Genomic DNA, 12,299 nt, shown 5'->3' with positions numbered 1-12,299 from the left:
TAAGAATTGCCATTCTGGGACAGACCGAAGGTCCATCAAGCCCAGTATCCAATTTCCAACAGTGGCCAATCCAGGTCCCAACTACATAGCTAGATCCCAAATAGTAAAACAGATTTTATGTTGCATATCCTAGGAATAAGCAATGGATTTCCCCAAGTCATCTTAATAATGGCCTATGGACTTCTCTTTTAGGAAATTATCCAAACCTTTTTAAACTCTGCTAACCTAACTGATTTCACCACATTCCCAGCAACAAATTCCAGAGTTTAATTACAGGTTGCCCTTGTTATAACTAGATAGCTGGCATCATGTCACACCTTTCCTGAGATCACTGGCTTCCTGTTTACTGGAGGATCCAATTTAAATGTGCAACTGTAATTTTCAAAATCCTATATGATATTTTTTCTCCTTTGGTTCCTGTCATTTTAGTCACAAGAAATATCTAATTCTAGGAGCTCTCAGAAATATAAACTTGGTTTTCCCACTGTTAAAGGAATAAAAACTATGGCTAATTGTTATCGATCATTTTCTTTTTTATTCATAAAAGTTTGGAATGACCTTCTACCCACTTTATGTAAAGTACTGAAGACATATTTATTTCAGAAATTTACTAATGATCCTTCATTTTCAAATAATCAGTCATAAAAGATAAAATTCTGGCCTAAAAGATATAGGGCTCCTTTTACAAAGCCGTTGTAGCGGCTTTAACGCGTAAGATGTTTAATCACGCACTAACCCCAGCACTAGCCCAAAAACTACCACCTACTCAAGAGGAGGCGGTAGCGGCTAGCGCATCCGGCAGTTTAGCGTGTGGTATTACGCACGTTAAACCGCTACCGCGCCTTCGTAAAAGGAGCCCATAGTTTCTGTTCTAATCTCCTGTATAATTTTATTAATATTTTGTTAACTGAGTCAAGCCCTCCTGTTGGGATGAATCGGTATAAAAAATCAAAGATTAGATTAGATTAGATACAGTAGAATTTTGATGTTTGAATTAGTTTTAGTGTGGCAAACAAAAAGGTGATCAGACTATGTCAAAAACCATAGTACTGTAGTCCATAGAACAATTTATTAAGAAAGCTAGGAGTGAAAAGCCTAGGCCCAACTTGGTCAAGTTTTACCCTTCCTGGGCTATTTCAGTGGCTAATATTAGTCATATAACATATTGCACATCACAGAAACAAATCTAAAATCAATTGCCAATATAACAAAATAATATCAAACATTAAAACATATGTAAATGTATCTATAGATAAATAAATAAATATGGGCATAATCAAATCATTTGAATTATAATTAGTTTCAGGCCAGATGTTAAAGATTTGCCCAATTGTTTAGATAGTCCTTCATTTGCTTATTGAAGGTGGTAGAAAAAAACTGCATTCCTGTCATTCCTCACACCTGCCTGAAGCTATCTGTTAATATGTTTATCTTCATCTACCAGCAGTTGGGTGAATGCACTGATTTAATTATCATAGTTTTTTAGGTGTTTTTTTTTTTTCTGATTCCACTTTGTAAGAGTTTGAATTTATTTAATTTGATTTCTAGCCCATCCTCACCAAAGCTCAGAATGGGTTACATAAGGACATTCACAGTACAGACATTTTACAAAAGCGAAGGTCATGACTGGTCATAGGGTAGTGGGTACATAATGGAAAAATATTGAAATTTCACAGAGACTAAGGGGCTCAAAGGAGGGATACAGAAAGGGAGGTGGAATCTGTCGGAGTCTGTTTAGCTGAAAAGGAGGGTCTTCACTGCTCTTCGGAATGGCATCAGTGAGTTCTGAGATTTTATCTGATCAGGCAATTGGTTCCAGAGTTGAGGGATGAAATGAATGTATGAGCATTTCCAAGCAGTTTCCATCTGGAGGGATTATCCCTGAGGGATGCACAGTCGTATTTCCATGGCTGAGTGGAGAGGGCGATTGGGGGTGTACTTTTATAGTTTGGAAGCTATGTATATAGGGGTTATGTTGTGGAATCTTTTGTGAGCGATTATTAAAGCTTTAAAAATGCAGCGTTTCCAATGTTCTGCCTGGAGAGCCGGAGAGGTGGGGTCATGGTAGTTGAGGCTGTATAGGAGTTGGATTGCTGCATTTTGGACTCACTAGAGCCATTTGAGTTCCTTTGTGGTGATGTCATTTAACAGAGAGTTACAGTAGTCAAGTCTTGAGAGTACATAGGTGTGGATGAGTTAGGTTAAGTCGGGTTTGGAGAGGTAAGGTTTAATCCTTCGGAGTTGTCATAGGTAATAAGAGGAGCTGGAGACAATCTGTGAGATGTGGGCCAAGAGGGATAAGTGGCCGTCCAGTATCAATCCAAGGCTACGTACCTGATCCTTTGCTATTAGGGAGGTTGATTCTCAGGTTAGTGTCGGGCGGGTGAAGTTGGTACTTCGTTTCTTGATCCAGAGGAGTTCGGTTTTTGAGGTATTCAGCTGGAGTTTGTTGGCTGTCATCCAGTTATTTAAGTCGAAGAGGCAGTTTTGGAGATTGGAGAGCTGGGAAGATTGGTTTTCACCTAGAGGGAGCAGCAGCTGGAAGTCATCAGCTTAGGAGTGGATTTTGATGTTGTATTTATGAGCAATATCTATGATTAGTCTAATATAGAGGTTGAATAGGAGTGGGGACAATAGGGCACCTTGGGGGACTCCGTATTTGATGGGTTTAGGATCAGATTTGCTTGGGACTAGTAGTACAGATTGTGTTCTTTGGTGGAGGAAGGAGGTGAACCATTTGTGGGCAGAGTTCTTGATTCCGAGGTCTGTAAGTCGCTGCAATAGGAGTTGGTGGTCAATTTTGTCAAAGGCTGTGCTTAAATTGAGTAGCACTAGCAGGGCGTCACTCCCTTTATCAAGTATTGATTTATCAAGTAGTGACTCCGTGCTATGTCCTACCCGGAAGCCAGATTGGAAGGGGGATAGGAACAGGGTTTCCTGCTCTTGTATGAATGGTAGTAGATGGTGGAGAACTATTCATTCCAGGAGCTTGGAGACAAAAGGGAGGTTAGAGACTGTTTGGTAGTTGCCAGAGACGTTTGGGTCTAGGGTAGGCTTTATGAGGGTTGGCTTGATAATGGCAGATTTTCAGCTACGCAGAATCTCCCCTATTGCTAGGGAGGTATTTATGATTGGGAGGATGGATTCTGCTAGGGCGTCTGCTGTGGATAGAAGGAGGCTAGATGGGCAGGGGTCAAGGATAGTGTTGGAGGGTCTGAGCTCTTTCAGGGTTTCCAGAAGTTTACTGTTTATGGCCGGGTGTAACTGGGAGAGGGTTCTTTTTGACACAGCTTCAGGAGTGTATGGGTAGAGGATTTGGGGGAAGCTTCTGCTAGAGGTGGTATCTAGTTTGTTATGGATTTCATCAATTTTGGATTGGTAGAAGTCAGAGAGGTATTCACTGTTTAGGTTAGTGGTGGTGTTGTTACTGTCTCCATGGGTGGTGGTGGTGAAGAGGTGGTTTGTCAGGGAGAATAGGCATTTAGATCTGTTTGGAACTCTCTGTAGGAGTTGTGTATAACATGTTTTCTTTGCTTCTAGGATGGAAGTTTTGTAGGAGGTTGAGAGGTTTTTCCAGTGGGTCTTAATCTCCTCGTTTTGGTTCTTGACCCACTGCCTTTCAGTTTGCCGTAGCATTCTTTTGCGTAGGTTGATAGTGAAACAGGGGGCTGGAGGTTTGTTGCTGGGTAGTTGGGTTGTTCTCTTCCGGGTCAGGCCATTGTAGAGGGACTGGATTCCTGAGTGCCAGGTTGTGGCAGCCAAGTCGATGGAGTGGAGATGTTGGTTGCAGGTATTGCTGAGGTCTCTGATACCAGCAGCCATGATTTGAGGATCGACCAAGTCTCTGGTCTGCATTTGTGTAGTTCTGGGTGTCAATTGGGTCGGACGTGGGTTGCTCTGTGAGGAAGTTGGAATTCAATGAGGTGGTGGTCCGACCAGGGGTCTGGGGTGACCCTACAGTTCACCCGTCGGGGTTCTGTGTCTAGGTCTTTGTGTGAAGTTCAGACTAAGATGCCAAATAGAATTAAATGTTATTTCAAATTCAGTAAAATATGCTAATAGTTTCCTGAGGAATTATTGTGTTTTTGAGTTTGTTTATTTTTTTCTTATTTGTTTATCAGTGTCTGAATGATGAGGATGTGGTCAGTGGTTAAGTGCTCAAGGAGGAATCCAGTCTGTTTGGGGGGTAAGCTTTTGATCTTCACTAGAAATTATAGTACTTTTTTGCTGAGTATACTACAAAACAGTTTGCTAATGTTACTGTTTAAACAGCTGTCTCTATGATTATTTGGATTTGTGGTATCACCTATTTTATTATGTCTCAGACCAAACCACTAGAATGTAATGCTAGATTAAATAACAACATTAGTACTTGAAAAACTTGTGTATTGCAGTATTTGAGTATTTCACTCAGGCCAACCTTTTGTTTTGACTCTGAGACACAGTAGACATTTCAAGTTTATTAGGATTTTATATACCGCCTATCAAGGTTATCTAAGTGGTTTTTACAATCAGGTACTCAAGCATTTTCCCTATCTGTCCCGGTAGGCTCACAATCTATCTAATGTACCTGGGGCTATGGAGGACTGAGTGACTTGCCCAGGGTCACAAGGAGCAATGCAGGGTTTGAACCCACAACCCCAGGGTGCTGAGGCTGTAGCTTCAACTACTGCGCCACACACTCCTCCAGTGTTCCATATAGTTCAGCCCATGAGTTTGGTCACGCAGCAAGAGGAAGTAGACCTAGCAGATACCTCTGTTCTCCTTGGTGGATGGTCAGAAGGGTTGTCCTGAGAAAGGGAAGGAGGTACACAAATATCCAGGAAAGTATTCAGTAGGGGGTTAGCAAGGTGGAAATGAAAAAGGGCAGCAGGAAGGGGATAAGGAGAGGAAGTGAATGAGAGAGAGAATGGGATGAAATGAGGAAGCTACAAGAAGTAAAGAAGCCTAAGGATAAGAGACAGAGAAAAATTTGGAGACAGATGACAGGGGATCCATGTACGAAAGCTGAGAACACAGATTCATAATTCAAGCTCATAAAATAAAGATTTTGATCCCAATGCTATGAACAAATAGGCCGATTGATTGATAACCATGCTGAGCAGAACCTACAATATAAGCACCCAAGGCGATGTTTTTAGAGTCAAGCTCTAAGGGCCAAATTCTGTATAGGACACCCGGTCCCAGAAGCCACCTAAGCGGCTTTTGAGAATCGCACATGGGTGTCATATTTAGAATCGCGTCTGTCCTCACAGACAGACACCTAAACCCGCCTAACACCACGATTCTCTAACCAACGATCTTTGTAGGGGGAATGGCCTACATTTCAGGTGCCTATCACGTGCTAAGGGAGGTGCGTAGAGCCACCAAAGCTTGCCTAAGGCCACTTCTGGGTGAAACCACCCCATGCCTAGACTTAGGAAGCTTAGGTTGCCCTATGCGCCACCTTTGTAGGCTTACAGAGGTGCCTACAAAGTAGGTGGCCTGCCCGGGATGATTTTTTTTTTTTAACATGCTTAGACAGCAATAGGCCGCCTAAAATCAGGACGCCATTTACAGAATTTGCCTTAGTGCTTGCTAATTTGGCAGTTATGGCTGGACACCTGAGTGTTTCTATTTCTGACCTCTTCTGGCCTTGAGGATAGTCTCACAATAAAGTATATTCTTCTAAGGTTTCCAATCAGAAGTATCAAGAAATAACCACCTTAGATATACCTCCCTTAGATATAACTCATTTAATGACCTCAGCGGTGCAGCTGTGTGTCCGTTTTCATACACAGATCCAATAGCACCAAAATCTTCATTGGTCTATTTTTTATATTTAATTTTTTAATATTTTAATTTATCAGTATCAATATTCAAATACTCATCTGTTTAAGAAGCATAGCAGGGGATCTTTGTCCAACATAGACTATGTTTCGCTGTACAAAGAAGAAAACAGTCCCTGCTCAATAAAGCTTACAAACTAAACAGCCAAGACAGACAAACAGGATGTCATGGATACAATTAAGGGGAATGGTTAATCAGCTGGCTGGGGAGGAGTAGGGTTAAGGATTGAAGGCTATATCCTAAATTATACATCCTAAATTACCTGTTCAGCCCACAAAATTTTATTTTATTTTATTTTTTATAATTCTTTATTCATTTTCAAACTTACAATAAGTGTGATAATATACATCTAGTGCTACCACCAACTACATAAGTTTGTTTACAAATACAATTCACATTAAGAGAGGAACACCATTAAACAAGGAAATAAATAGAAATGATTTTGAATATTAGTTTCATACGAAGGGGTGCTGAAAAGTTCTCAGCCTGACCAACGAACTTCCTAAATTCTGAGCGTTATTTTGCTACTGTAGCTGAGTAGAATGTTATCTTATTCCATTAAGTGCAAATTTGCAGAAACAAAATTCCATGTTTTTGACATTGTTTCAGATCACTGACTGAACTATATCCATGTCATTCTCGCCTTGGTTGGGCTGAGAACTTGTCAACACCCCATCATAACATTTAACCACTTCCTATACACTGATGAGTCTACTTATCTTCTCAAAACAAAAGGCATTCTATTTCACCATAAAAAAGTACTTGTAAGTTTACACAAGGTGAAATTGTTGTACAGGAGGGAACAGTAACAAACAAGTGCTTCAGGGCCTGAACAGGATTGTAGATTTTTAACACTATATAAACATACTGTGGTAACTGGCCTTGTAGGGAGCATTTCTATCATAGAGTTCACAGTAACCTACAAATTCTATACATGGTGCTAAAACTGTACATGCAAATTTGGGCAGGCACCCAATTTGTACACACAATTCAATTGCATAATGAGCCAATTAGTGACGTTAATTTGGCTCAAACAATCAATTATCAGTACTAATTGGAATCAATGAAAAGTTATATTCACATATTTGCACTTCCAGATCCATGTGTACATTTTACCCGCAGTTCCCAAAAAGTGCATGGTTACGTGAAAGTCTTGGGAGGATTGAGGGCATTCCTGTAATTAATGCATTGTTGTAGAATAAAGGGGATCCATGCCTAATCTAGGCACGAGAATTTGTACCAGGGTTTAGCTGGTGTAAATGGTCAAACCAAAACTTAGGTGCAGTTCCCGGTATCAAGCGCCTAACTTTGAGTTCTGTTTATAGAGTAGTGGTTAGCGTTCTTTGTTGCACCGATTTTTCAGTGCCATCTATAGAATTCAGTCCCACGAGACAGCTAATTTCTTTTATAGAATAATAGTGAAGCCTGGTTTATGCATTTAGAAGAGAGCACTCGCTTTAGGCATAAAGATGGTGTGAGCGTAAAAACACCTAAATACAGCAGGTGCCACGTAATTTACAGTACTGTGCTTGGGAGAGGCCCATCTGAATTAGAGAATGACACGGTGACAAAATTTATTCCCGTCCCCGCGGATAACCGCGGGAAATAATCCCATGTCATTTTCTAGTGTCTATTTCAACCTCGGTCCTTCTACACCTGCATTCTTCAAAGCAAAGCTTGCGGGTCAGTGGTTGTGCCCAATTATACTCTGATTCTTCCCTCTCTCCTTAAAGAATGACATGAAGATCGTTTCCCACGGTTATCCGCGGGGACGGGAACGGTGATGAATTTTGTCACCGTGTCATTCTCTAGTCTGAATCTCACACATTCTCCACCCCTTTGTGCCCTTTTCCCTTTAGAACTATGGGCTCCTTTTACGAAGGTGCGCTAGCGTTTTTAGCGCACAGGATTAGCGCACGCTAGCCAAAAAACTGTCACCTGCTCAAAAGGAGGCGGTAGCGGCTAGCACGCGCAGCATTATAGCGCATGCTATTCCGCGCGTTAAGGCCCTAACGCGCCTTCGTAAAAGGAGCCCTATGTGTATTGTAAGTTAAGTGGGTATTTATTTATTTATATAATTCATTCATTTTCTAGCCTGTTGTCCCTAAGGAGCTCAGAATGGGTTACAGGTTTAACATACATAATTTCTGTATAAGTTTATGTTACAAGTTTTTATCCTAACAATACATGTTAGGGTCTAATAATAATAAAGAAAAATGGGGAGACCCAATGATCCACAGTGAAGACAATCCACCGATGAAAACAAAAACAAAAACTGTGGATACAGATGTTCTGGAGATAATTTATTGAACACTGACATATAAAACCATAAAAATTTTTTTAATGATTAAAAAAAAAAAAACTGTGATAAAAATCCAACCGGACCCTACATAGTCCATGTTTCAGCGAACACACCTTCCTCAGGGGTCCAATGAGTTAGGGGGTTGCAAACCATTGGACCTCTAATAATAATATATATAATATACAGTTTACTGCTTACAATTTGCTTTAGTTGTCTTTACAGTGCAAGCTTTTCAGTACAAATTATATCCTAATTTGACACACAGAAAGTGATAGTGTATGATACAAGTTATCCATATGTGACACATACTGGTTCTGGTACCAATATACATTTCTTTGTAGTCTAAAGTTCCTATGAACGTCAGGAGCAGCGCGGCGCATTCAGCGTGCTGGCCTGCACTAAAAAACACCATCAACAAATAGCTAAGCTGTGGATTGGGGTAACAGCAGTTAGAATATCTGGGTTAAAAAAAAATGTACGAACAAGTTCCTGGAGGAAAAGTCTGGAGATATTGGCTTTGGGACATTTGATGGTTATAGCTCTAGAATCAATTTCAACATAAAGGAGACACCAGAGTAAGCTGGTGGAAGATAACATTGGCTGAGCCTAGTCACCTGCTAGGAGGATTAAAGTTTAAAAGAAGGGGGGTAAGAAATGAGTTAGTTTTTGATGCTGATGGGCAGGGGATTAGAATGCAAGTTGTTGGGAACCATGAGATAAAGGGTTAAAGGTAGATGTAATTAAATGGATGATTGGTTGAGGTAAATGGGGAAATTGGGGGAGGAGTAGTTTGATGATTGGTCAGGTGATTTGGTAGGTTGGAGTGTTTGTGTGAGGAAACAGGGAAGGATAGGGTAGGGCTAGGAAAAATTTATCCCACCAACCCTTCCCCTGGGCTGTGTTGTTGTTGGAAGTTTTTCTGTGTTAGTAGGCATTGGGTGCTTTCAGCGTTTGGGTGGGAGGGGGAGGTCGCAGCTGACAAGGGGGGTAGAAAAATGTGGTATTGGACCCAGTTGTGTTTGGAGAATCTGTAGTTAATAAATAATTAAATGCAACTCTTGCAGGCGACAGCGCTACAAGAGGAGCAAGGCCTGGCGTTACTGTGGATCATGTTTGGAGGAGGCTACAGTGTTTAAGAACTTAAAGGGAGCTAGTTTTGTCACCGAATAGCTTCCTGGGGGTGTGAAAACCACATTGGGGTTGTTTGATATGGATTTGATGTGATTTTGAGATGATGTTAAGATAGTTAATAAAGCTGCAGCCAAATAGTTCTTCCACTAATATAAGTTGTGCAATTAAGTAGTTGTGGGTGTGTCTTACTATTGATAGAAGGTGACAGAGTGTGAATGTTAAGCTCAGTTACAGAACTCTATACAAACAATTCTGAATCATTTCATTTTAAGTTGCTATGTACAGCTGTGTTTAGCTTAGATATATATATGCCTCAGCTCTCTAATTTTTCTATAACCCATCTTTGAATCTGAGAAATAATGACACTTTTTGGTATCCAGTCATTAAGAATATAAGATGCAATCGATCTTTTAACTCCACATGGGCTTATAAAACAGCAAAACTTTGGAAAACTGTACCGACTAATATTAACCAAGAATCTAATTTTAAGATTGTCAAAAAAGACCTAAAGACCTATCTATTTCAAAAATTTGTTATTAATAATTCCTAAATATTATAATACTACTTAGTAATTTGTCTTTTCATAATTATTTATGTAAACCGCTGTGAACTTCATGGAGGTATTGGCGGTATATAACTAAAGATTGCATTATATTGGATATACAAGATAAAAGGATCAGCTCATTTCGCTATGAAATTTTTGAATTTCCTTTGAGGAAAACTGATGATTAAAACATAATTGTTATGATTCATAACTACAAAATGTACAGCATATTTATTACATGTCCATGCTGCTAATCATGGAATCTTAAATTGAAGTGATAGGTTGCTATTCGAATTTAAAAAGTTGTTTCACACTTGATGAAAATAACCTGTGAAACCAAAAAGGTGCTGAAAAGAATGTTCTCATTTAAGTGACTAAGCATTACTTTAACTGGGCTTTTGCAAAGCCTTGAAGACATGCAGTTAACAGTTAATGGAAATCAAGTGAATATGACAGCATATCTGAAAGGAAATCTATTAGCTGACCAGGACTTAGGGCTCCTTTTACGAAGCCGCGTTAGCGGTTTAACATGTGTAATAGCGCACGCTAATTTGCCAGCCACGCTAGCTGCTACCACCTTCTCTTGAGAAGGCAGTAGTTTTTCAGCTAGCATGGGGGGTTAGAGCGCGCTAAAAATGTGCTTTGTAAAAGCAGCCCTTAATTTCAGTATTTTGCTGCTTTGCACAATAGTTCTCTATATTATATGGTTCAAAGATAAATATATTTTTCTTGGCAACAAATCCATTTAATTTGAATGTAGACCTTATTTTTGCTTTATTTTTCAACAAGATAACAGAGCAATTTTATCTTGTAAAATTCCAATTTATTTAAGTGTTGCAATAGCATAGGAACCAAGTTATTCTCACTTCTATTTTGTTTCTATGTTAATAACCCAATTTGTTTTATGTGGTTAATTATAGGGGCTAGGCATCTGATTTTTTTCATGCCTTCTAGCTCTTTTTTTCAGTACTCTGACTAATTTATTATGTGGTTCCAATAGCAACAGAAGATCTTATTTTCTCCAAGTTATTCCATGTTTCTTTCAATGCAGTGGTTCAAGAAAGCATGTTCTGTGACTAGCAAATCCTTATTTATAGAGTATAAAATTAATATCATTATTTGAACTAAAATATTTTTGGCTGTGTGTATATATGAATGTACCAGACCACTGAGTTTGCTTGCAACAAGCTTGGTTATAGGAGTTGCTTCAAAGGTTCTTGCCACCCATTAATAGAATATGTCTGGGCAGAAAATACACATTCCCTGGATTCTATACATGGTGCACAAAATTGTGTGTGCAAATTTGAGCAAGGGCTGGATTTGTTCTCACAATTTGAGCAACAAACCAATTAGTGCCAATAATTAGGTGTTAATAATCAATTATTGTCAAAAATTAAAATTTACATGCACATTCTGCTAAGTGTTGATATTCACATAAATTCTTGTGCATGGATCTAATAGGGGGGCATGATATGGGAAGAACATAAGCATTCCTAGAATTTGTGTACAGTATTACAGAATAAGGTAAATCTGCACCTAATTTAGACATGGGGATTTACACCAGGTTTCAATTGGTATAAATTGTTACATCTAAAAGAAAACTGTGAATCTTGGCACTAGGTGCACTTCTATAAACAACACTCAACTCAGAGTGCTGTTTATAGAATAGCACTAAGGCCCTGATTCTATAAAATCCACCTAAACTTAATTAGTCAATAGGCTTAATCAGTGCTGATATTGACACTCAACACCTCACAATATGCTTTCATTGGACTCATGGATAGAGGATGTGCGCTAGATGTGGTGTATTTAGATTTTAGCAAAGCCTTTAACAGTGTTCCACATAGATGTCTGATTAATAAACTGAGTGCCCTTGAGATGGGTCCCAAAGTGACAGGCTGGGTCAGGAACTGGTTGAGCGGAAGGCGACAGAGGGTATTGATCAATGGAGATCACTCTGAGGAAAGGGCTGTTACCGGTGGTGTGCTTCAAGGTTCTGTTCTCGGGCCTGTTCTTTTTAACATTTTTATAAATGATATTGTTGAAGGGTTGTTGGGTAAGATTTGCCTCTTTGCGGATGATACCAAAATCTGCAATAGAGAAGACACGCAGGATGGTGTGAATAATTTGAAGAAAGACCTGGCGAAGCTTGAAGAATGGTCTGAAATTTGGCAGCTAAAATGTAATGCTATGAAATGCAAGGTCATGCATTTGGGATTAAAAAACCAGAGGGAACGGTACAGTTTACGGGGTGAAGAACTTATGTGCATGATGGAAGAGCAGGACTTGGGTGTGATTGTACATGATGATCTTAAGGTGATCAAATAGGTTGAAAAGGTGACGGCGAAAGCTGGAAGGATGCTAAGTTGCATACGGAGAGGAATGGCTAGTAGGAAAAAGGAGGTATTGATGCCTCTGTATAAGATTCTAGTGAGACCCTATTTAGAATATTGTGTACAATTCTAGAGGCCGCACCTTCAAAAATATTTAAAA

The sequence above is a fragment of the Geotrypetes seraphini genome, chromosome 1, assembly GCF_902459505.1.
Source record: "Geotrypetes seraphini chromosome 1, aGeoSer1.1, whole genome shotgun sequence".
Classification (NCBI taxonomy): Eukaryota; Metazoa; Chordata; class Amphibia; order Gymnophiona; family Dermophiidae; genus Geotrypetes; species Geotrypetes seraphini.
Note: the sequence above shows the minus strand (reverse complement) of the source record.